At 42.1% G+C, this 24871-nt stretch overlaps 1 protein-coding gene across 1 annotated transcript in view; it reads left to right on the plus strand.

Moving 5' to 3' along the window:
* Nucleotides 1-24871, plus strand: part of LOC122806106 (phosphatidylinositol 4,5-bisphosphate 3-kinase catalytic subunit alpha isoform-like) — a 943896-nt gene that overhangs the window by 547500 nt on the left and 371525 nt on the right. The window lies entirely within an intron of this gene.

The raw sequence follows: 24871 nt of genomic DNA on the forward strand, positions 1-24871 counted from the left end.
TAGCTCATAATCACAATTCGGCAACTGTGACAGCTTCTGTGCTTCTGTAGTACTGCAGTGCTGTTAATGAACAGGTAGTGATAGGCACAGCACACACTATATTCTGGATTTCATGTGCAGTAGGTATATGTTATGGACAGGCAGACAGAACTCTAAACTTCAGAATGGTGTTAACTGCTTGTAATTCCAAGTTACCTTTTTTAGCCAATCTAAACTTGATTAGAATGGGTCTTTTGAATAACTGTGTAGCTGTGAAGGTCACAGTCACTGAAAAGGAAGAACAAAGAAAAATTTTTGGAAAATAAGTGAAAAGTAATTGAAATAAAAAGGCACACTTTTGTCAGTACTGAATGTTGACATCTGTTGGTGATGGGCTTCAGCACTGTAGAAAATGGGGATGGGGAGGTCTCTGTGTCAGAAGTCATCATCATCAGCCCCCTTTTTCTACATGGAGTGAGGGTATCATGTTTACTGTCGCCATCTCTCTAGATTCAGTGCCACACTCGTACCTTCTTCAACACTCATGCCTGACTGTTGCAGATCTTCTTTCACACATTCCACCCACCTCTTTGCTGGACGTCCTCGTTTTCCCTTACCTTCTTTCTGTCTGTCCCAAGTCTTCTTCACCAGATTGTCTTCTGCTTTTCTGCACATGTCCGAACCACTGCAATCTGTTCTCTTTGATCTTTTCTCTGTGTCAGAAGTGACATTTGTAATCAATACTCGTAAGCATAGTCACAAAAGAGTAACAGTTTCTTAAATTTTTCAATATGAGGAAGGAGAATAATTGCCAAAAGAAATGTTTTTACTGGGAAGATTTCTGTCTTGTGTCCCCACACCCAAAGATTGCTGACTTGAGTAAGAAAGATTTCTGAGATTTCACAGTCTTGATTGTTTACAACATTTGCCAGGAGTTGCTTATTACTGCTTTTACAGTTGTATCGACCACTTATTTCTATAAGCTGTTAAATTTGGCAGTGGTGGGGAAGGGGGAGGGAATGATTAAAGAGTAGTATACAGCATACCAACCATGGTGTAAAAACTAAGTGGTAATACTTTACCTCGCCAGCTACTTTATTAACCTCATTTATACCTCTATACTTCTTGATTCTTCAAGTGTATGGTGCTTGTTTTTGTATTCAGCATTCTTTCTTCTTTGAGGTATAATATAGTAATCTACAGCCATCTTAATTAATTTCTGCATTGTTTATATGTGTTTATATGAAATAACAGTGAATAACACTGTGAAGCAAAAAACATTAATGAAGCTCTGAGCCCTAGGCCCAGGCAAGTCATGTGACTGCAAGGCTATGAATGATTGCTACAGTCACAACGATGTGTAGAAATCAGCCCAATGCTTTTGCTACTGTTTTTCTGTCTGTTGCCTGTTCTTATTCTGTGCAGATACCATTTTCAAACTTGTGAGTTACCTCTGTAAATTCCAGTTTTTGCCCCACTTTAAAGTTTTTTTCTCTGTGGGTTTCATGTGAGGGATTATTTTATATTCCCTGTGCAGTATTATTCTCTTAAGCTTGTCCCTTGCCCCAGTACCGTGTCTGATGTGTCCAGTTTGACCGCCTGATCTCAGTCACCAACCGTCTCCATGTACAGAAAAGAGTGGGAGAAAATTGAGCATGGTGAGAGAGTTGGAAAGACTGGATAGCCCAAGAGCCACCAATGCCACTCAGTCAGTAGCTTAGGATTTATGATTGGGCCCTCCCTCCCTTGTGTGCTGGTGGAGATGGGCAATGAGGTATGATTATTGTGAGTGGCTCTGCTCTGGTCCTGAAGGTGAGCATTCACGTATCCAGTGATACTCAGCGTAGCAGCTGCTTGACTGGTCTGGTCTCACCAAAGCTAGGATGAGTGGTCATCTCCCAGGAGCATGTCATCTCCTGTTCCTCTGTCTCTGGAAGGGTGATCTGAAATAAACTCAGCCTTCCTTTCTCACCACCCCCGCTTTAGGTACTTAAACTGCTAGTTGAAGAGGAGTTGCCTGAGTAGTCAGGGCTTTATCCCTCCAGGTCAGTGGGGCAGAGTCCCCCCTTTGTTTTTTTTCTCTGTTGGACTTCATATTATCATTTCAGAAATGACTTGTTGATCTGTGCCATGCATATATGTTCACATTATTGCAAACCTTGTATTCCCAAATGAGAACATTCCAAGTGTGTTTGTTTTCTGGCTGTAGCCTGTTCCTTTGATACATACAGCATCATCCATTATATGCCAGGGATCGAATTCAGACCCTGAGAGTTGCCCTTAAATGATGTAACACTCTTCCTTTTGATAAGTGTTTTGGGTTCATTGACATGAAACAGGGCTATCGCACTGGTATCCTTGGAGAAATGCACTGAGATGCTGTACTATGCTGGGGAGTGCTAATATTCCTGGAGAGCTGCAGTGGGTTACAGTACTAGGAAGTACACTTTCTGTTACTTATTCCTGATTCAGTTAGTGGAATATCGCCCTTCAAACATGGATAGTTCTGGCCACTGTTTGACACTAAAAAGGCTTTATCAGCTCTTCTTGAACTAGGGATTGCGTTCTGCTATTACCAGCAACATTGTGGTGTTGTCCTAGACTTTGACAAAGGTAGGATGTTTATTCCATTGCATTAATTATGAAAATCAGTTGTTTTTATACCAATGTGTTGCAATATTTGATCTGTTATTTTGGGATAAGCAAGCAGCCTCCACTTTTGAATCCATTTGGCACTGCCCAATTCCCTAAAGGTAATCTAGTCCATTTATAAAATCTTTGGTCGCATGTTTGTGGTATTTTGAATAGTAAGTAAATGTTTCATAGTTTAGTTAAAGTTTAAAACCATGGGCACTGGACACTTTTCTGATCCTTACAGCATCATGCTTGCATTAGTCACTGATTGGTGACATCTTTTAATTTGATACCTTAGTGACCAAATATTAAATACAACTTTCTAAGGTTTCTGCAGCATGTAACATGTAGCTGTTGGAAGTTCCTCTTCTAATATTTCTAGCTTGGCAATGTTAAAATGTTCTGTCATCCCTGATGTTCTTCATGTTTCACTGTTGCAGTCATCATACTAGGTTTATCTGCCTGCAGGTAGCCCTCAGTCGGCCCGAATACCAGAGTCTTGGAATTTCTGCATCGGATGCTGTCACCTCATCCATGACATCAGGTCATCAGGGGTATAAAACATGTAGCCGACAGCATTACATCAGCTTTTCTTGCTGTGCGGGAGCCCGAATCAGAAGCAGTTCACAAGTGCTGGTCGGCAGCTACCTGAAATGTTCATTTTTCGAGTTTCAAACCTGAAGTCTTCTAAAGCCAAGTACCCCATTGGGGATCCTTTTTTATTGCTCTAATCGATGTCAGAAAAAGTTAACTATTGTCTTGCCTGTGGAAAGCAAATACCTCACAGAGATTTTCATTCTTACTGGGTCACCTGTTTAGGCCCAAACCACGACGTCCCTCACTGTTGGTTTTGTGCCTTGTTCAACACCCGAACTATTTGTCGTCTGGCTGTTTTTGTCTCTCAATGCTTTTACTGTTATTCTCTGTATTCTGAAATGGCTTCAGTAAGCCATCCGACTACTGATCTAACGAAAAAACGCAAAGATAAAGACAGAGACAGACCACATAGGTCCAAAACTGCTGACGACACCTCAGTTAAGCTAGTCGCCATTCTGCTGGTGCTCAGTGAGGTGCTTCGCAGCCCCTGTTACCCACTTCTACAGATTAGCAGGCCTCTACTGAGACCCATTCAGAGTCCGATATGCCACGAGATGCTTCTTCGACTATGGAACCTGTGGATGTCTCTACCTTGGATGGGTCCAGAGCTGCTGTGTAGGAGCCAGCTTCTGAGGGTGTATTCAGACCTTCTGATGTTTCTGTCAAACCGTCTATTTTGTTAATGACTAAATCTACCGAATTTCACAGGCCCAGAGTTCGCACTACGCCTAGGAAACCGACGACCAAAGCACATTCTCAAGCTCCCATGCCACAGAAACAAATGCTTAGAATGGCTGAAGACCTCATTACTTTAATTAGGGGAAGTCAGCCTTCCCCATCTAAAAGACAAAGATTTGATTTTTTTTCTGATTCTTCAGACCATGACTCTGATGACTCTGACCCCTGTGATTACCAGGACATACCCTTATCTACCTATGAGGACTCAGATGCAGAGGATTCAATTCCCTCAGCCTCCCCCCCAGAGGACCTTTCTTTCGGTGAAACCTTGCATACCCTAAGAGAGCATTTCTGCTGGGAATGCCAGGACCACTCACAGTCCAAAAAGAGACTCGGAATTTTTAGACTTGCCTCAGCATAGGCCTCTAGCTATTCTCCCTGTCCTGGATATTGTAGATGATGTTTTCATGGAATCCAGCCTTACCCATGATACTTTACCACCCTGCTCCTAGAAAGCTTGACAGATGCTACAGAGTACCTGACTCTCACAAATTTCTCTTTAAAAATCCCACTGCGGATCCAATGACCATTTCCCAGGGACCTAAAGGTATTAAGGCTTCTACAGCCAAAAACCTTACCCCTTCAGACAGGGATTCTAGGGCTCTAGACAGATGGGATAAGAAGGCATATACCTCTGCAACTCTTGCCATCAGGACTTTAAATTGCCAGCTTCACATGTTGAAGTACCAGCAGCATATTATTGATCTAATTAAACAAAAAAATGTTGTTGATTCCTGATTGTGCAGAAAATAAGGACTTACAAGACTTAGTGCATTCTGCAAACCAAGTTGGTAAACCTACTTTGCAGTGTGGTTTTATTGCCTTAGAAGCATCTTGCAGGGCTGCTATCACTGGGTCTGTTCTGAGAAGACATGCTTGGCTGAAGGAACAAATCTTGCCAGACCATGTCAAGGCAAAATTACTTGATGCTCCGTTAAACCAAGAATGTTTGTTTGGATCTAAAGCAGAAGAAGTTCTTAAAAAGATGGAGGAAAAAGCTAAATCCGTGCAAACTGTTAAAGATTTCTTACAGGTACAGCCACCTAGATTCAGTAGGCATTTGCCTTCAAAAAAAACTGGCCCTTTCCTTCCAGACCTTCTCAGCCCAAACCCAGGGGCAACAGACCACATAGACTACAGTCTCAGGGTATGCACAGATCTAAACAATGGAGTGCTTCCCCCTCAAAAACTGGGAGTGGTAAGTCACCCCACTATGGAAAACGTTCACAATGACTTGTCCTTAATCCTTCCCAGTCATGCCCAAGTACTTGCACCACTAGGAGGAAAACTTGCCCTGCATTGAAAAAACTGGGAGTATATTACCCAGGACTGATGGGTCTTAAACATTGTATCCCAGGGATACAGATTCTATTTCCACTCTCTGCCAACCCCAAGCGGATTGCCAGACCTTCCTCCAAACCAGTGGACAGAGGCCCAAAAGCAATTACTTTCTCTTCTCAGTATCAGGGCTATTCAGCCTGTGCCAACAGAGCAAAGGCGACAGGGTTTCTACTCCAGACTCTTCCTGGTGCCCAGGAAAGAGAACTCTTGGTGCCCTATTCTGGATCTGTCAACCCTAAACACCTTCCTGGTGGTACCAAAATTCAAAATGCATGCACTCCAGCAGCTCCTTCTTATGCTAGCCAGACTTAAAAGAAGCTTATCTGCACATCCCTATAAGGGAATCTTGCAGGAAATATCTACATTTCAGGGCAGGCTGTATGCACTATCAGTTCTCTGCACTTCCCTTTGGCTTATCTACTGTGCCCAGGGTATTCACAAAGTGCCTGGCTCCAGCCATTGCTTACTGCAGGCAGAGAAATATTCAAATTTTCCCATACTTAGGACAATTGCCTGATTCAGGCGGACAGTCAGGAATTGCTACTTCAGCACGTGACGTTTGTAAAGAGACTCCTAACTTCTCTGGGGTATACCATCAACGCAAAGAAATCACATCTGGTACCCAGCCAAAATATTGTATTCCTGGGAGCAAGCTTGAGCACAACTTTCCAGATGGCATTCCTCACTCCAGAAAGGCAGGTTTACTTGACAACTTATTTCAAAATACTGGCCACCCAAACCCAGCTATCTGCAAGAAAAATTCTGCAAGCCCTAGGGTTCATGGCCTCATGTATTCTACTGATTCCATATGCAAGACTGCATATGAGGAAACTTCAATGGTACTTAAATAGTCTCTGGTGTCAACATTCCCAGGACCTGGAAACAGTGATCCCTATCATTCCTTGCCTAAGGACAGAGTTCCTTTGGTGGGCAGAGGCTTGCAACCACAACAAGGGGGACTCCCTTTCTCACAACCCCCCCGCCGTCCCAACTCTGACAACAGACGCATCAGACTGAATGGTGGGCTCACATGGCAGGCAAATGCATTCAAGGCAAATGGAGCCCAGGACAAACTCACCTGCATATCAATCAAAAAGAAATGTTAGCTGTACAGAATACATTTGACAGCCTTCAAATAACTTATCCTGCCAGGACAACTCCTGATAGACAGACAACACCACAGTTATGTGGTACATAAACAAGCAGGGGGGGAACTCACTCCTACCCACTCTGCAGGTTAACCATGGCCCTGTGGAACACAGCCTTAAGCAACCAAGTGCACCTGCAAGCTCAAGTCCTGCCAGGCAAACAAAATTCACTGGCAGATGACTTAAGCAGAAATCTAATGCACCCGCACGAGTGGAAACTAGAACCAAACTCGTTCAAACTTCTAATACACAGGTGGGGGACACCAGAGGTGGACCTCTTTGCGTCCCCCCCAAAACCATCAGCTAAGCACATTTTGCACCAGAATTCTCCACAGCCAAGCTTGGAAAGTGGATGCCCTATCCTTCACATGGGAAAACCTGTCAATCTATGCCTTTCCCCCTCTGCCCCTACTTCCAAAAGTACTCCTCAAGATCAAACAGGACAGGCCAAGGACAATCCTTATTGCACCAGACTGGCCATGCCAGCACTGGTACCCACTCCTATGCAGTCTGACAGCAGTGCCACCCTGGCACCTACATCAGACCCCTTGGCACCTACATCAGACCCCCTCTCTGCTGTCCCAGCAGGAGGGACAGATTTTGCATCCTCAGCTGCAAAACCTGAACCTGGCAGCCTGGCTTATTCCCTGAATACATCACCAACAACCCTCAGCAGACAGGTGCTGGATGTTATCCTTGAGGCCAGGAGGCCCAGTACTAGGAAATCCTATTCAGAAGTGTGGAATAGATACTGTTCTTGGAGCCAGTCTCAAGGGAAGGACACAGCCGGGCCCTCCTTGCCTCAAATCCTAGATTACCTAGCAGAGCTGATCCACATAGGCCTATTCTTCTCATCAATTAAGATTCATGCCTCTGCCATCTCAGCTCATTACAATACTGAGCCCACCCCTCTTCTCCCACCCTCTGATCAAACAGTTCCTGAGAGGAGCTAACAATTTAAGACCCTCAAGGAGAGCTCCCACTCCTGCCTGGGACCTTAACTTTGTACTAGAGAAGCTCATACTTCCCCCTTTTGAGCCTGCTGCTACAACAGAGTTAAAATGCCTTTCTTGGAAAACAGCCTTACTGCTAGTCATCACTTCAGGAAGAAGAGTGTCTGAATTACAGGCCCTTGTGGCTGTAGAACCCTTCATTATCTTCCATGCAGACAGGGTTTCCCTCAGGACTAAACCATCTTTTATGCCCAAGGTGATATCCAGTGTGGCCTTAAACCAATCCATCCATTTGCCAACCTTTTTCCTAATCCTCAAAATAAAGGGGAAAGGATCCTGCACTCCTTGGACGTGCAGAGACAGCTCAGGTTCTACCTTGACAGGATTAAACCTTTCAGAAAATCTGACCAGCTGCTAGTCAGCTTTGCTACAGGGGCAGAGGGCAAGGCCATTTCAAAACCATCCATTTCTAAATGGATAGTACACTGCATCCATTTCTGCTACAAACACCATGTAAAACCTACCCCACAGGGGATCATGCCTCATTCCACTAGGACTACCTCAAACTCTATAGATTTTCTCAGGGGAGTCCCCTACCAGGGACATCCTGGAAGCTGCAACCTGGAGTTCTTTACACACCTTCACCGAGCATTACACTTGCCTATCTTTTCTAAATCCAGAGCTGGATTTGCCACAGCAGTCTTACAAGGCCTGCTAGCCAGCCCTGCCACTTCTTGACTGCTTCCACCCTTCTTCAGCTTTAGGAATCAACCCAAGTGTGATGACTGCAACAGTGAAATACGAAGAACATAGTTTAGTTGTGTACACTTGCCATAAATGTAGATGTTCAAGTGTATTCACTGTTGCAGTCCTGGTTATCCTCCCTCCAGCCCCCTGTCTTTCTGTACTTTCTACCTATCCTCTTTTTTGGCCATATCTTATGGAAATGGTATTTACTTTTTACTGGAGGTGTTCTACACCATTTGATTGCTTCCTATTTTGGGGGCTGCTAACATCTGGGGCAAGAAAAACTGATGTAATGGCGTCTGCTGCATGTTTTATACCCCTGACGACCTGATGTCATGGATGAGGCAACAGCATCCAACGCAGAAATCCCAAGACTCTGGTATTTGGGCTGACTGAGGGCTACCTGCAGGCAGATAAACCCTAGTGTGATGACTGCAACAGTGAATACACTCGAACATCTACATTTATGATAAGTGTACACACCTGTACTTTCTTGGTAACACATGTGCTTCCTGATTGTGTATGCTGTGTTGCCAGTCTGATATATGCCTAATTTAGCTCTGTTCTGTCACTTGTATGGTTCTGATCTTGAGCCTAACACTTGACATATAATAGTTCCTTCATTATTTGTCTAAGAAACTGAAACCTCCCAAACATACGTGTGTTTGTGGGTTTGTAAGATGAGCGCTACACAAGCACAGTCTCTGTTGTTTGGAAGAAGAGCATGACAAAATATTGCCATAAATACCAACGCTTTCATCCTGCCCCCCCCCCCCCATAGCCTACAGTGGGATGCAGCCGTCATATTTGCTGATAGGGAGGGAGGGAGTAGAAACTCCTGGCACTGCTGTCCTTGTTCACTGTACTTTGTTTCCTCCTTTAATGCTGACATTGGTCTGTATGGACCCATTCACATACTTGAAGATGCTGATTGCAGTAGATATTTTGAGGTACAGGTCTGTCATAGGCTCCTTGTCAGATTCCTGTTGTGGGGTTTATGGTGGGGCATAATCTTCACTGGTCTCCATAAGTCTTCTTTTACCACAGCATAGCTGATAACAGGTACTAATAATGGAAGCTTTATTAGTAGGGTAATGAACCCACCTTGTTCCCATCATAAATCAAAAGAAGTGGACCCTTCAAGGGGGAAGGAGGACTCCAAAATAAACTGGTTAAAAGATCACTTCTGTTTTTGTGCACTAAAAGCACTGGTAATGAAGCTGCCTGGAGAGCTTTCCTGTTTTCTTAGCAATGCAAGTACTTTATTGCCGCATTTTAATTTGTGCACATTGTGCAGTCCATGTGCATGGTCCACTTGTTTTAGCACTAACTGCAGATACATCCATTTTATAGCTTCATGTATACACAGTACTAGTAAATTAGCCTTATGTCAGACAAACAGAAAATGCATTCAACTTTCATTAACTTGGCTGTTGTTAAGCCTGTAAATCCAAGTATGATAATCAGTTCTTCTGTCTAATGTTGATCTCGAGATTTAGTAAGGTTTCTTGAAAGCAAATTATTACGCAAATGGACGGTTTACAATATACTGGAGTTTGTCTATCTCACAACCTGTTGACTGTGTGTTTTGTCATCCAAAGTATGTCTACAAAACAGATGCTGATATTTGGGAGTTTTGATTAGTTTAACCCTCCCATATGTATTGTTTTCATTAGGATTTTATATGCCTTAAAATTAACACATTTATTCTCAAAATGGTTTCAGAATTATCTGATCCAGTCATCTTTTCATGGCAGTAATAGAATCTGTAAGTGAGAAGCTTGTTATACTTTGAAGTTATACTGTTAGGTCAGGTTTTATCTGGAAATAGGGACGTGAGTTTAGAAGAGATTAGAAGACGTGGTAGTCTGCTGTGTCTTCATGTTGTCCGGTGCTATTTTAGTTATTTATTTTTAAATAAATAAATTATTGGCTTCTTCCCATTTTCTGGTTTTATCAGGTATAAAATATCATTTGTGAATAGGGCCAGCTTTTCTTGACTACTATACCAATTATATCCTTGAATTTCTGAGTACCTTATTTTTTTTGCCAGTGGTTGCAAATATAATGCAGATAACAAAGGGGAAAGAGGACACCCCTGCCTGGTTCCTCCGGTCATGCAGAAATTATCAGAGAATAACCCACCCACTTTAATTTTCACCTCCAATGCTTCACATATCCTCCTAATCAACCTCCTCTTGTTATGAGAGATGCCACCTATTCTGCAATACTTTCAAATTTGTTAGAACTTCTAAATTATTTTTGTTACTTAGCCATATCTCGCTTTCATTTCCACCTTATTTTTAAACTCCACTTTAATTTTATCCCACTCCCTAGCTATATTTTGAGAAGAAATTGCTATCTTCTCTAATAACTCCTAAATGATTTCCACTACCCAATCCTTAAATTTCTCCCTTTTCAGCAGATAAGTGGGAAAGTGCCAGTGTCTCATTTTTATTTCATTACCCTGCATTTTTATTTTAGTTGTTATTGGTGCGTAATCTGAAATACTTATTGAATGCATATCAAAACTTTCAATTAAATGCATATGTTCCTGTGAAATGCAAGTTCTGTCTAGCCATCCCAGTTTTTTGTATCTTGGGGAGTAGTATGTAAATTCACTCCAAACTCCTACTGTTGAATTCATATCTTCCGTGCCAGATATTAAAATCCTGTATTATCTTTCTTCATAAAGGTGGCATCTCTGCTGACACATTTAACTTTTTGCCTGTAGCAGTATTATCACTCTATCAAAAATTCTTGAAAGATGTATTCACAAACAACTCCTTCACTGTCTTCAACAAGAACATCTATTAACATCCACCCAACCTGACTTCCACCTAACACACAGTCACAGTACAGCTACTGCCCTTCTGTCATTCCCTGGCACTGTAAACAAAGACAGGGACTCGGGCAAAATTGTTTTCTCCTTATTTCGTGATCTGTAAAATGGCTTCAATACAGCTTATCACCTTAAACTCATGTATAAACTGAAGACTAAAAATTAAGCACTTTTGTTTGTTTACTATTTTAAAAGACTAACTTCATCAGAAACCTCATTTAAATGTACATTCTAGACCGTGCAAACATGTACTATGTCCTTCCGTATCACTGTTGCAGTATTCTTCACCAAAGGGAGAGTGCAAAAGCTCAAGAGGAAAGTTAGGTGGAAGAAAGCCCAGGAGAACCCTCCAGAAAACCATATAGGATAGCCCTGGCAAAGCCAGCTTTTGCTCTGGAAACAACATCCAATTTGTAATGCTTCATAAAGGTATGGACAGAGGACCAATTAGCAGCCACAAGGATGGAACTGGTATCCAAGCCCTTGAAAAAAGCACCAGAGGAAGCCACAACCCTGGTAGAATGTACCTTTACAGAAGCAGAAAGTCTTTTCCATGAAATGAATAGCAAAAGGAAGTGGTATCAGAAGTCCAAGAGGAAATGGTTTGTTTAGAAACAGCCAAACTAAGAGATCCAGAATGAAAAGAAATAAAACGTTTCTCAGACTTGAGAATGGCCTTAGTCTTATCCAAATAAAACCTGAGTTGTCTAAGTCCAGGATGTGAAGAACCTTTTCACTGGCAGAGAGCAGAGAAGGGAAAAAAGTAGGCAAATGAACAGACAGATCGAGACAACTCATTAAACACCTTAGGCATAAAAGAAGGATTAGTATGAAGAGGTACCCCATCCCTATGAAAAAGTGAAAATGAGATGCAGCCATAAGGGCCTGAAGCTCAGATACTCATCTAGCAGAAGGTAAGGGTCAAAAGAGGGTCAGTCTTTTAAGAACAATGCTGTAAGGAAGCCGAAGGTATAGGCTCAAAAGGAGCCTGAGTAAATTTCTTAAGAACAAAGTTAAGATCCAGGGAAGGAGGACTAGGCTTCCTGGGAGTTTTAATATGAAGGAAGCCTTTAAGAAATTGTTTGACCTCAAAACTAGAGGCCAAAGAAGGGCTCTATGGTAGACATTCAGAAATGGCTGAAAGGTGAGCTTTAACTGAAGAGTAAGGCAACCCAGCATGGAGCAATTCACACAAGTAAGAAAGGATCAGAGGAACCTCCACCGAAAATGAGCAAGGCACCAGATAGAAAATCTATTCCATTTGGAGAAATAAGATTTCCTGGTAGTGGGTTTCCTGGCTACATGCAGAACCTGGAGCACGTCCTCAGAAAAAAAGGTGCCTAAAAGAGATTAAACTTTGTCATACACGGTGTCAGTTGAAGAGTGGACAAGTGAGGATGGATGAGAAACTCCCTGTCCTGAGTAAGTCTACCCTGTGAGGTAACTTTTGTTGATTGCCTTTGGCTAAGTGCAGAAGAAGAGTGGACCAAAACTGTCTGGGCCAAAAGGGAGTCATCAACAAGATTTTGGGAGAATCATGTTCTGTCTTGAACAGGACCCTCTGTATGAGAAGGAGAGGGAAGGCATAAAGAAACGCCTTTTTCCAAGAGAAAGAGAGGGCATTCCATGCCAGAGGGCTTAGGACTCTGGTGCAAAAGAGAGGAAGTGGTCTGTTCAGAAGGAGAGGCAAAAAGATATACCTGAGGAGTACACAAACTGGTAGACAATGTACAGAAACTACATCTCTTTGAAGAATCCACTCGTGTGACTGTGTTATGGACCTGCTGAAAGAGTCTGCCACAAGGTTCTGTTCTGAAGGAATGTAAGCAGCCTGAAGAGTCACCTGTTACTGGACAGCCAGGTTCCAAACCCAAAGAGCTTGTCTGTGTAGGAGGTAGGATAATGTCCCTCTTTGCTTGTTGCACCACATCACTGTTGTATTGTCAGTAAAGATCTTGAGAGGCCCTGAAACAGAGAATGGAGGGCCTGAAGAACAAGGAGTGCTCTCATCTCCTTGATATTGATATGGTCTGCCCTCTGGCAAACTGACCAAAGGCCTTGAACCTTCAGAGGGCCAAAAGAAGCCTCCCATCATAAGTCCAAGGCATCTGAAAACAGTTCCTGAGAGTGGATTGTGGGCTGAAGAGGAAGCCCTGGGTTGAGAGGTAACTCGTGAACTCATCACTGAAGCTCTAGCTTGATGCATGGAACAGGAGAAACTAGAAAGTCCAAAGGACGAGAATGTTGAAGCCAGACTGACTTTAGGAATCACTGAAGCTGTCTAATATGGAGTCTGGCTAGAAGAAGCAATGGAATAGTGCATGCCATGTAACCCAGGGCATTTAGATACTCCCTGGGCAAAACTAATACCAGAGGGAGAAGGAATTGAAAATAAGCAATTAGAGTCATATCCTTGGGAATAGGCAGGGATGCCAGCATAGGAATGGTCTTGAGCCTGCCCAGAGAAAAACATGATCCTGAGGAGTCAGAAAGGATTTTTGAAAATTTAGTGTAAACCCTCGGCTTTGCAAGAGGCCAATAGCATAGTGAAGGTGCTGAAGTAGTATTCCCAGAGAGGATGTCTGAATGAAAAGGTCATCCAGCTAGGAAAGATTTGAATCCTCCTCATCCTGCAGAAGGCAATTAGAGAAGTGAGGTGAAGACCCATGGGATAGTAGAGAGACCAAAAGGCAAACCAGAGAACTGAAAATGCAAGGAAGAAACAGTGAAATTCAAAAACTTACTGAAACGGGGATGAATAGGGATGTGAAGGTAAGCATCCTTGAGATTCAGACAGACTAGGAAAGCCTGAGAAAGAAGAGGAGGAAACAGGATCTGGAGCGACAGCATTTGAAAGCAAGAGATGGGAAGAGCCAGGATGGGTCGCCAAGTGCCTTCTTTCCTGGGGACCAAAAGCATCCTAGAATAAAACCCCTTTCCTGTTTGAGGAGCAGAAACTGCTTGGATAGTGCCTTCAGACAAAAGACTGTGAAGCACATCTGGAAAAAAAAGGGTAGCTTTTCCTGGGGAGGTTGAGGAGTGCCCAAAAAGGAGGAAGGAATTTCCATACCATGAAATACCCTTAACAAATAAATGATGGACAGAACCCAAGAATCCTGAGTGATCCTTAACCCAATTGTGAAGAGACAGGGGAAGCTGAAGAGATAAGTGAACCTGACTTAGGAGGTAGTTCACTTAGGGGGTAGGGAAGAAAGTAGTCCGACAGAACCTGACTTGTCAGGAAAAGGAGGCTTCTGATTGTTAAGAGTCTTGAGTAGACTTACCAAGAGGAGCCCTTCTAAAACCTTTTTTACCCTTGAGATGAGCGCGTGTTTACCTATGGACAAAGGCAGGTTTGGAGGGATAGTGCCTCTTAAATTTGGGAATGGGGAAAACAAAAGTATGTTTCGATTCCTGCATGGCCTTTCATTTCTCCTAGCTCAGCAGCTGCAGAACCAAAGAGATTTTTATTGTCAAGAGGAACATCCATTCATTTAGCCTTAATGATATCAGCCAAAGGTTAAAGGTGAAGCCAGGAATAATGCCTTAACACAGAACTAAAGACAGCAGCTCTAGAAGAGGCATCAGCTGTCTCATAACTACATTTAATGGAATAGCAGGCCACTTGAGGAGAGGACCCCAACAAAGAGAGGGTCAAAGCCTTCCCCTCAGAATCCAGAAGGTCTGAAATAACTTGAAAAGGCTGAGAGAGAAGGGCTAAAATATACCTGGTCATATGGGTCTGATAATTCACAGCCTGAAAGGCCAGGGTAGTAGCAGTGTAGACCTTTTTGTCCAATCTTTCCATGGCCCTACTGTCCTTGTCACAGGGAAGCAGTTTAGTAGATGGCAAAAACGTGAAAGGCTTATCAGAAGAAACAGAAATAACAGAGGTGTCAGCAATGGGACACTCATGGGACTGGGAATCAGGAGCCTGAGAAGCTGCTGGAAATGTGTCCAACAAAGCAGCAAGGACAAGAAGAACGGCAGAGGGCTTAATAGACTCCATTTGGAGGAATTCATAATACTTCTTCTGAACATCAGAAACTTGAATGTAGTCCCACTTAAATTCCATCATACAAGAGACAGTATCCCTGAAGGAAATCTTCTCAAAGGAAGAATCTGGACTGAGTCCTCTTCCTCAGAACCATAGTCTAATGGAGAGGGAATCTGGGAGGAATAGACCAAAGACTCTTCATGAGAGTCTATAAGTCTTCATCAGGACTCCTGCTCCCTAGACCTAATAAGAGGAGTAAAGGAACAAGGGGGCAGGAATAGAGACTCCTTGAAGGGGCTTCAAAGATGAGAGCATTAAACAACTCCTGTATAAAATCCTGCCATTCACGCTAAAGATCCTTAGGAGCAGGGGAAATATGCTTTTTCTTCTGTTTCTTCTTTAAAGGGACATCAGCCCTAAATATCTTAGGAGGTTCAGACCCCGGCCAACATTCAATCAATGTAGTTGGGTATCTCCTCCCTAACAAGAATCTGCGGAACACCCCTCTGTCCCTCAGATAAAGTCTGCAGAACCTCCAAGGATGTGTGAGAAGTCGGTTCCATGCTGGCCTCTGAAGTGGTCACAACAGAAGAATCCAGTGGAATAACCATGTGGTCCTCTGGGTTTTCACCAGCCTCGAGAGATGTCTGGAGGAGGTGATACAGCTGTTGAATTCGACCTAACTTTTTTGGTCTTCTTAGCAGATAGCTAACATTTGGGCTGGGATGATTTTGCCATTGTACCCTGCACCAATGACTTAAGATGTTGGTTCTCCAAGTAGATGGATAAGGAGGAGAGATGACTGTGAAGAGTTTTAGGGACAAAAGCCTGACAAATAGGGCACATTGTATGGTTGTGAGAAGCACCTAATCAAAACAAACCCTGCTCGTGACAGCCCTTATGGGGAATTTGTCTCCCACACTGGCATTTCCCCTTAATGGATATGTAACCTCACAACAAAAAGAAAAAGGCAAGATCAGAACAAAAACCCAGAGCACTTACCTGAAAATAGCTCGGTAACCAGCAGATGAAGGAGCGTTCGGACCAATGATTGAAGATGGCATTCAGACTGGTGGCAGTGAAACTGAGGTATGTACATCAGTACATCAACTTTATGCCCAATGCCATGAGTAGGGAGCATATGTGTGACATATGACATCCCTACAACAGCCTAAGGGTCTGGTATACTGGCCAGATGTCAGGCTACCTTTGGCAGAGGATCCCTTTAGTGAATAATACTGCCACACTGATAAGGAAGGACATCAGATGGTATTCCTATTGAAGTTTATAAGCTAGGAGGAAAGTAAATTAAGATCTGGAAGATTTTGTCTAACAGTATATTAAAAGGAGGGGAAGCACCATAGCTAAGACAGTAAAGACCCATCGGTCTCAGTTTCATACAGACCCATGTCAATTTAAAGCAAGGTTATAAGTGTTTATGTGTATACTAGCTAAAAGATATGGATATGGATCAGTGTGGAGGGTAGACAAACACGACAACATTAATAAAACCGTGATGATCGAGAGGGAAGCAGAATGTAAGAAAATACCACTATTGTTGGTGTAGTAAAAACAAGCTCAAGTGTACCTTCACAGCTGAGAAAGTGTTAAAACCAAAAATTTCATGAAAAATATAAAAATTATATAGATAAAAAACAATAAGTGGAGCGAGAGCTAGCAAAACCTGATGAGCGCTTTTGGCATATAGCCTTCTTCAGATCGTGACTTCCTGTAGCCCCCTCTTCTTCTTTAAAAAACAACAGCCAATCAAATCATATAATTACAGGGCACACCTTCTGATTGACCCAACAGAACAAAATCATTAGTTACCCTATCAGCGCAACACTTTCTAAAGCTCAACCAGTAGGCAGCAAACCTTCAAAGACCCATTTACATATCTAAGCCTCACCTGTATTGGCATACCTTCTGATTGACCCAATGAGGCAAAGTCATTGTTTACCCTACCAGGGCAGCATTTTCTGAGGTTCATCCAATAGGCAACAAGACATAGGTTCATAGGTTGGTACTGGGCTGTCGGCCCTAGGGCATATACAAGCCTAGCCATAACAATTTCCTGGCTATTTCTTCCCATACTGTTTACTTCCCTGGACCCCTGTCTAGCAGGGCGACTGACATGATCCCCAGGGTGAATTTCCTTTCTCCCATCCAGTCATCAGGGTTCCTTTTGAAGAGGGCCAAAGAGGCGCTCTACTTGACATGTATGGGCAGTCTATTCCAGAGTCTGGGGAGTCTCTGGATCAGGAACATATCCTTCCAGCATGTTTTGTTTATTGTGATGACAAGATTTAGATCTCTGGAGCGTGTGGCTCTCAGGGATTGGGGTTTCTTTACGTGTAGCATGTCCAACAGCTCTGGGTTTGGCATGGCCTTGTATGTTAAGCAGAGATCGCCTTGGAGTAGACAATATGCGACAGAGTATAACTGGAGTTTTTTAAGGTGGTCAGCATAGGGCATCTGCTTTAGGTCTGTGATTCTTTCAGTGAGGTATTTCTGCGGCCTTTGCAGTTGTTGCAGATGTCTTGAGAGGTTCATACCAAACGGGGCAGTGTATTCTACAATGGATCTAATGAGGGATGAGTACAGTGGGACAGTGCCCTCCTTTTTTCTAGCTGAAAAGCCCTTAGTGATGAGGTGTTCCACATAGAAGGATTTGCTGACTGTTGTGGCAATGTGGTTATTGAAGGTGAGACCACTGTCCACCTGTTTTTCTAAGTCTCTTATCACACTTTCGGTGTTTAGTGTACTGCCACCTATGTGATAATTCACGGGTACATGTTTTTTCCCAAAGAGGATAACTATACATTTCTTGGCATTGAGCTTGAGCCCATGGCTCTGGCACCAAGCATCTGTTTCTGTAAGGCCCTTTTGTAGAGTATCCACATCATTTGGGGATTCAGTAATGGCTCCCAGTTTGCAGTCATCTGCGAACTTTCTTAGCCAGAGTCCCTTAGTGTTGGCCTGTACTTCAGAGAAGTAGATGCCAAAGAGAGGTCCCTGGACTGAACCCTGAGGTACTCCACTTGTCTGGAGCTGGATTTGGAGTCTGCTACTTTTACAGTGTGGGTTCTGTCAGTAAGCCAGTTGGCAACCCATCGAGTGACGTAGGGATTAATGCCCAGCTTAGTAAGTTTATCTATGATTCCAGAGTGGGGGATGTTGTCAAAGGCCTTGGCGAGGTTCAGATAGGCTGTGTGGACTGCCTTACCCTCATCCACGGCTCCTGAGACTGATTAGAAGACATCAATAAGGTTCAGGAGACAATATCGGCCCTTCACAAACCCAAACTGGGTGGGGTCCAGTGTTTTAAGGTTGCCAATGTCTTTGTTTATAAGTTCCATGATAATACGTTCCATGGCCTTGCAGATCAGGCTCGTCAGACTGATGGGGCGGTAGTTCCCGGGATCCAAGGTGGATCCCCCCTTGTGGAGTGGGATAACTGTAGCTGTGCGCCACTCAGTGGGCACGAAGCCTGAGGTGAAGATGTGATTAAACATGACACTTAGGTGAGGTGCCAGTTCATTTTGTAGTTCATGTAGTACACAGCCCGGGATGTCATCTGGTCCCATGGATGCTGTATTCTTAGCTTTGGGGAGTGCGTTTTTTACCTGTGTGGCCATTATTACCAGAATTTGGCAATCTTCCAGTATTGAGATGGGCCATTTAGGGGGTGAGAGGGGGTGAAGTTGGCACTGAATCGATCTGCCAGGATATTGGCAATATCCATGGGATCAGTATATTTAATGCCATTCTGTTGTAGCTCAGAGCAGATCTGAGCATTGCCATTTAGATTCTTGACATAGTTATAGAATGCCTTGTGGTTGTCTTTGGAATCTTTGACGATTTTATTTTCGTAACTAGCTTTGGAGGATTTTATGAGGGATCTGAGCTTCTTACTGAGGCTGGTAAGGGAGTTTTTTTGCATTCTGGGATTTTCCTCTTTTCTGCAACAGTTTTTTTCCTTTTGTTGTAAAGTTTGTTTATGGCAGGGGACCACCAGATTGGCTTCCTTTTTTTGGAGGAGAGCATCTTGGTTCTATTTGGGATGGCACGATTCATGCATGAGTGGCACGATGCATGCATGAGTGGATGTGCTCGTACAGTGCCTTAGTGTAGGACTCAGCAGTTGAACTTTCAGTTCCTGTCTGCATGGGTGTCATGAAGTTTGTAACTTCTGACTTGAGTAGCATGAAGTTGGCCTTAGAGAAGTTTTTTATGGAGGTTTCCTTACTTGGGGTGGGGGTGAGATGTGGATGTTAAGGGTGATTAGCTTATGGTCTGACCTGACCAACGAGGGGGTGACCATAGTTGTGGAGCATCAATTTCCCATGTTGGTAATGACCAGGTCTAGGATATTGGAGCCCCTGGTGGGACTATGGATTAGTTGATCCAGGGCATTGGAATTTATGAATTCCAAGAACCATTGGGCAAAGGTGTTGGCGCATGAGTAGTTTTTCCATTTAATGGCAGAGTAGTTGAAATCACCCAGTATTAGGGTGTTTGGTTGTATATTAATATTTTCCAGTATGTTTAGAAAGGTGTAGTGAGAATCTTTTGGCATGGTGGGGGATCTGTAGCAAGCTACAATTTGGATTGCAGTCTTACCTAGTGTTAGTTGCACCTGGAGAATTTCAGACGCATTGTGTTGGACAACTAACCTGGTGGTGTGAATATCCCTGGTGAATATGGACACTCCTCCACCTTTAGTGTTTCGATCCTGGTTTGGTAGCCGAAAAGTGTGGTAAGAGTTGTAGCCTGGTATTGCAGGGGTGCTCTCTGGAGCCTTGAACCAGGTCTCCGTTACTGCACAGATATCGATGTTCTCCATTTTTAGGAGTGCCTCGAGAGAATGCATTTTGAAGTTTAGCCTTCTAGCATTGAGTAGCATTACCTTCAGATTTTGCATGCTTGTACCTGTTACAGTGGTGGTTTTGTCCTTTGAACTTTGCCTAAAAAAGGCACTATAGGGGTGGCAAGAGCCTTAGCCAGTAACCTGAATCCCAGGGGTGACAGGTGCAGACCATCTCTGGCAAAGCATTGTGGTCTGTCGATCATGTCGTCCCAGGCAGACAGACTGCGGGTAGCCTGCCAGCAGGATAACCCAAGAGTAATGACTGCAACAGTGAATACACTCGAACATCTACATTTATGGTAGGTACACAACTGTACTTTTTGGGGGGTAGGATTAGGGTTAAGGTAAGTGTGTTTGTGTTTGGAACTGTTTATGTAAATGTGCAAGAGTTACTGACATTAAGGTTAGGGTGCGGGTTAAGGTAAGTACATATGTTTTAAAATGTTTACTGTTTTTTTTTTTTTTTTTTTTTTTGTTAGATGTCTGGTTGGGTTACTTGAATATGTGTATTTTAGTTGTTTACTGTTTTTTGGGGGGGTATAATTAGGGTTAGGGTATATGTGTATGTGTTTGGAAGTGTTTAATTTTTTTGGGGGGGGGGGGTTGAAACAGCAATTTCTTTCCCTAGGAAAGAAATTGTTGTTCTGTGGTTTCGACATTTTCAGTGTTCGCTGAATATGTGTCTATGTAACACCGTTTGCTGTTTTCAGCGTTTGGTGTTATAATATGAACGCGATTTCCTATGTAATAAGTGGTAATTTAATAAAGGTGTTTAAAAAAAAAAGGATAATGCAGAATTGTTTACATAGAGAAGGTGCATAGAATTCTGCTAATGATCTAATCATAAGGATAGAGCCTGGGTATGCTATGGCATCAGCAGCTATCCTAAGGTATTCAGGTGGGAGGTTTGAGATGAAGTAGAATGTTTTTTATCATTGATGTGCAGACATGCTAGTAATGGCTAGAGATGGTGATTTAGGTTCATCTAAGGATGCTGTTGGGGGGGGGGGCAGTATAAAAGAAGTGGTAGTGTGTATGGTGATTGCTGGAATACCAGGAATAAATGTTGTTATGGGGGTGGTAGAAGTGCTGGATGGGGATGCAGAGTTTTTAGTTTGGAAGGTAATACTCTATGTAGTAGTATTGAATAAGGTAGAAATTTCAAGTGGAGAGCTATTTATGACAAGGGTTGGATTCCTTACTTGACACCATATGTAGCAGGTTATGTATTGACGTCCACAATTTTTTTGTGTTGACATTGTAGATGCCATAATATTTTTTTAATATAGGTTAACTTGTTTTTTAGTCAGATTGAGTTATTCCTTATAAAGTTGCAGGTTATAGGGAGTCTTAAGGTTAAGCCATTCTTTCCAAAGCATTGTCTTTGTTGGACATTGTAGTTTTTGTCTGGGTTGTGAGCCATGGTGCATGGTTAATTTTCATTCTCTTTTATGGGCTGAGGCGTGGCTGGTAAGAGTATTTAAGAATAGGTATTAAAAGCATTGACTACCTCGTTGACTAGCAGAGTTTTTACAGCAGACCAATTAAAGGTTTTCCATATATTCATGAAGGAGTCTTTATTAAATTTGGAAAGGCTTTGGGATGTTTTACATTGAATGTTAGGTTGATGAGAGGTGTTTCTGTGGATATCGGCTGGAAGGTGGTCGCTAAGTGAGTTTGGATAAGTTCCAAATTTACTGGGGTTGTTGATCAGTATCCAGTCTGGAATTGTACCTTTACTGTTGACATTATTAAATCCACTGTGTGTTTTGATTAGTTGTGTGTAACCATATAGGTCTGTACTAGCTTGGGGAAAAGTGTGATGTAAATTTTTGACAGCCAATATTTACATCTCTTAGTATGATTTTTTTTTTCATAAGGTGTATTAGTTGACCAGGAGAAGATTTATTCTAAAGTTGGTATATTTTTTCAAGGTGCGGTCTAGACTGTAACAAAACATAGCTGTTTTTTATTGTTGCGCTTTAGCAGAGATACAAGTATTTTTGGCATTATAGAATTTTGGGATGTTGTGTAAATAGGGAGAGAGACTGTATGCACTTGGATAACTTAAGGCTATTCCCATCTGCATTCTCATGGACCTATTAACTCGGATAATGCTATATAGTCAGGAGTAGTTCAGAATCTTTAATGTTAGGCTTAAGCCATTTTTCTGTGGTGGCAAGAATATCAAGGTTATACTCTGATATCCAGGCATTTAATTCTGTAATTTTGTTACAGGTGCTGTGGTGGTTTATAGTGACAATGTTCAGTTTTATGGAAGACCAGTGAAAGAATGATGGGTGAACGGGTTTGATGTGCTAGTTTTATTAGTATGGATAGGTGGTTTAATGATAGAACAGTACAACTAAGAGGTATAGTTTATGGTGTTGGTTGAAGGAGGGTTCTTTAAGTCACAATTTTGTAGGGGTGGTTCATTATTATTTAGATTAATTAGTTTGGTTTTGAGGCCTTAGTTAGGGTAGAGATCATCACACTATGGGATTGTTGAGAGGTAGTGTATTGATTTAAAGGGGAACTTTATGAGTTTTATTTTTTGAGTATGTGGTATTGAAGAATTTTGTGCTTAAAATAAAGACAAGGTGAGAGATTAAAAAGACGGGAAGATATATTAGTATACCATTTCATAGTGTGCTGATAGTTTGTTGTGTAAGATGTTTGGAGCAGCAGAAAGACATAAAGCTTTATGAAACATTTGAAATTTGGTAGTTAGAGAAGAGGAAAATGTGAGGTGTATGAAAGGCAGAGGTGGAGTAAATGAAGGTAACTTGAGAAGATCTAGCTTACGAATTAATTCTAATTATGTAATAATGTGAAAAAGAAGTGGAGGAGTACCAGTGATATTTGAAGTCAGTCGGAGTTGTAAAGAATGAAATGTAATGAAGGGCAGTAATGATGAAATCCAGGAGCATGTAATAGTATAAAGAGCAGATGAGGCAGATGTAAATATCTGTGGTTGGTAGGGGTGAGAGCCTGTGAGTGGTTATTACTGAAATGATTATGTTGCTGCTGGTGAGAGGAATGAGGGTTTCTTTGATAGGTTGGAATTTGGATATTGAGGGGTATGATCAGTATAAAGGAAGTGATGTCAAGGTGGTTGATGAAGTGAAGCCTGCAGGAAAACAATCAGGATCAGTAAAAGGTAAGTAAAAATATCTTAATAGACTAGGACACAGCAGTAGCAGTGGCAGTGTTAAAAGTAACAGTAAAAGGATGGAAGTGTTAACATGAAAATACTTCTTTCTGTTTAAAACTGTATGTGTGTGTGTGTGTGTGTGTGTGTGTGTGTGTGTGTACATAAATATATGGGCCCTAGCAACTTTACTCTAAACTATTTTTGGTCGATTTGCAAGTGGTCGACAAAAATGGCCTAAAGCAGATAATATCGACAGAATTGATATTACACCAGTGAGGGGTATATGCCCTTTCCCTAATGACCTCAGAGTTGGTATATTTAATTAGTAGGGAGTTTTATTTTTTGATGTGCTTAGAATCTTTTGACTTTTATTTGGTTCAGACTACTTTTTTTGACCATTTACCTGTCTACCAAAAGAAAGTCATTACACCCATGTATGTATGAATGTGTGTGTGTATGTGTGTGTGTATATATATATATATATATATATATAAATTCTCACTGAGCTGGAAATGCTGCACGATACTAAATAAAAGTAGTAAAAAACAGCTTTAATAATGCACAGACGTTAGCGCTTTCACGAAACCAACTTGATGCATGTTTGAATTGTAATGTCTGAAGAAGCGAACAGTTGGTTGAAAGCGCCTAACGCCTGTGCACTATTAAAGCTGTTTTTTACTACTGAAAGCATTGGCTCTTGACTTTGAACTGTGAACTATAGTATCGTGAGCAGCATTTCCAGCTCAGTGAGCCATTGGGACTTACTTGGAATTTATTTCAGATGTTGGTTCATATATATATATATATATATATATATATATATATATATATATATCTGGGTCCATGGTTTGTGTTAGAAGATAGGAGTATCAAAGTTCCCTAACATTGAACATCATATGATCAAATTGCCAGAATGTCAAAGCTTATGTATGGAGATTGAGGTACAGTAGGATCGTGGAATTTACCCTTTTCCCCAAGTGTGATCTTGGAGTTACTATATAGTGGAAATAAAAAGTGTACACACCCCTGTTAAAAATGCCAGGTTTTTGTGGTATAAAAAAATGAGACCAGAATAAATAATTTCAAAACTTTTCCCACCTTTAATGTGACCTATAACCTTTACAATTCAATTGAAAAACAAATCTGTTAGGGGAAAAATATAAAAAATAAAAAACATACAATAAGCTTGTTGCATAAGTATGGACACCTTTAAACTGATACTTTATTGAAGCACCTTTTGATTTAATTACAGCATTCTGTCTTCTTGGGTAGTAGTCTATCAGCATGGCACATCTTGACCTGGCAATATTTGCCCACTCTTCCTTGCAAAGGCACTCCAAATCTGTCAGATTGTGAGGGCATCTCTTGTGCACAGCCATCTTCAGGTCACCCCACATATTTTCTATGGTATTTAGGTCTGGGCTCCGGCTGGGCCATTCCAAAACTTTAATTTTCTTCTGGTGAAGCCATTGTTTTGTTGATTTGGATGTATCCTTGGGGTCATTGTGTTGAAAGGTGAAATTCATCTTCATCTTCAGCATTCTAGCAGACACTTGAAGGTTTTGGGCCAAAAGTGGCTGGTATTTGGAACTGTTCATAACTCCCTCCACCTTGACTAAAGCCCCATTTCCAGCTGAAAAAAAGCAACCCCAGAGCATGATACTGCCACCACCATGCATCAATGTGGTGGTGATGTTCTTTTGGTGATGTGAATTGTTGATTTTGTGCTATAAACGTACCTTTTGGAATTATGGCTAAAAGGTTCAACCTTGGTCTCATCAGACCATAACACATTTTCCCACATGCTTTTGGGAGACTTGTTGTATTGTTTTGCAAATTTTAGCTGGGCCTGGATGTTTTTCTGTGTAAGA

This window comes from Protopterus annectens, chromosome 7.part0 (genome assembly GCF_019279795.1).
Source record: "Protopterus annectens isolate FY-2018-M chromosome 7.part0, PAN1.0, whole genome shotgun sequence".
NCBI lineage: Eukaryota > Metazoa > Chordata > Ceratodontiformes > Protopteridae > Protopterus > Protopterus annectens.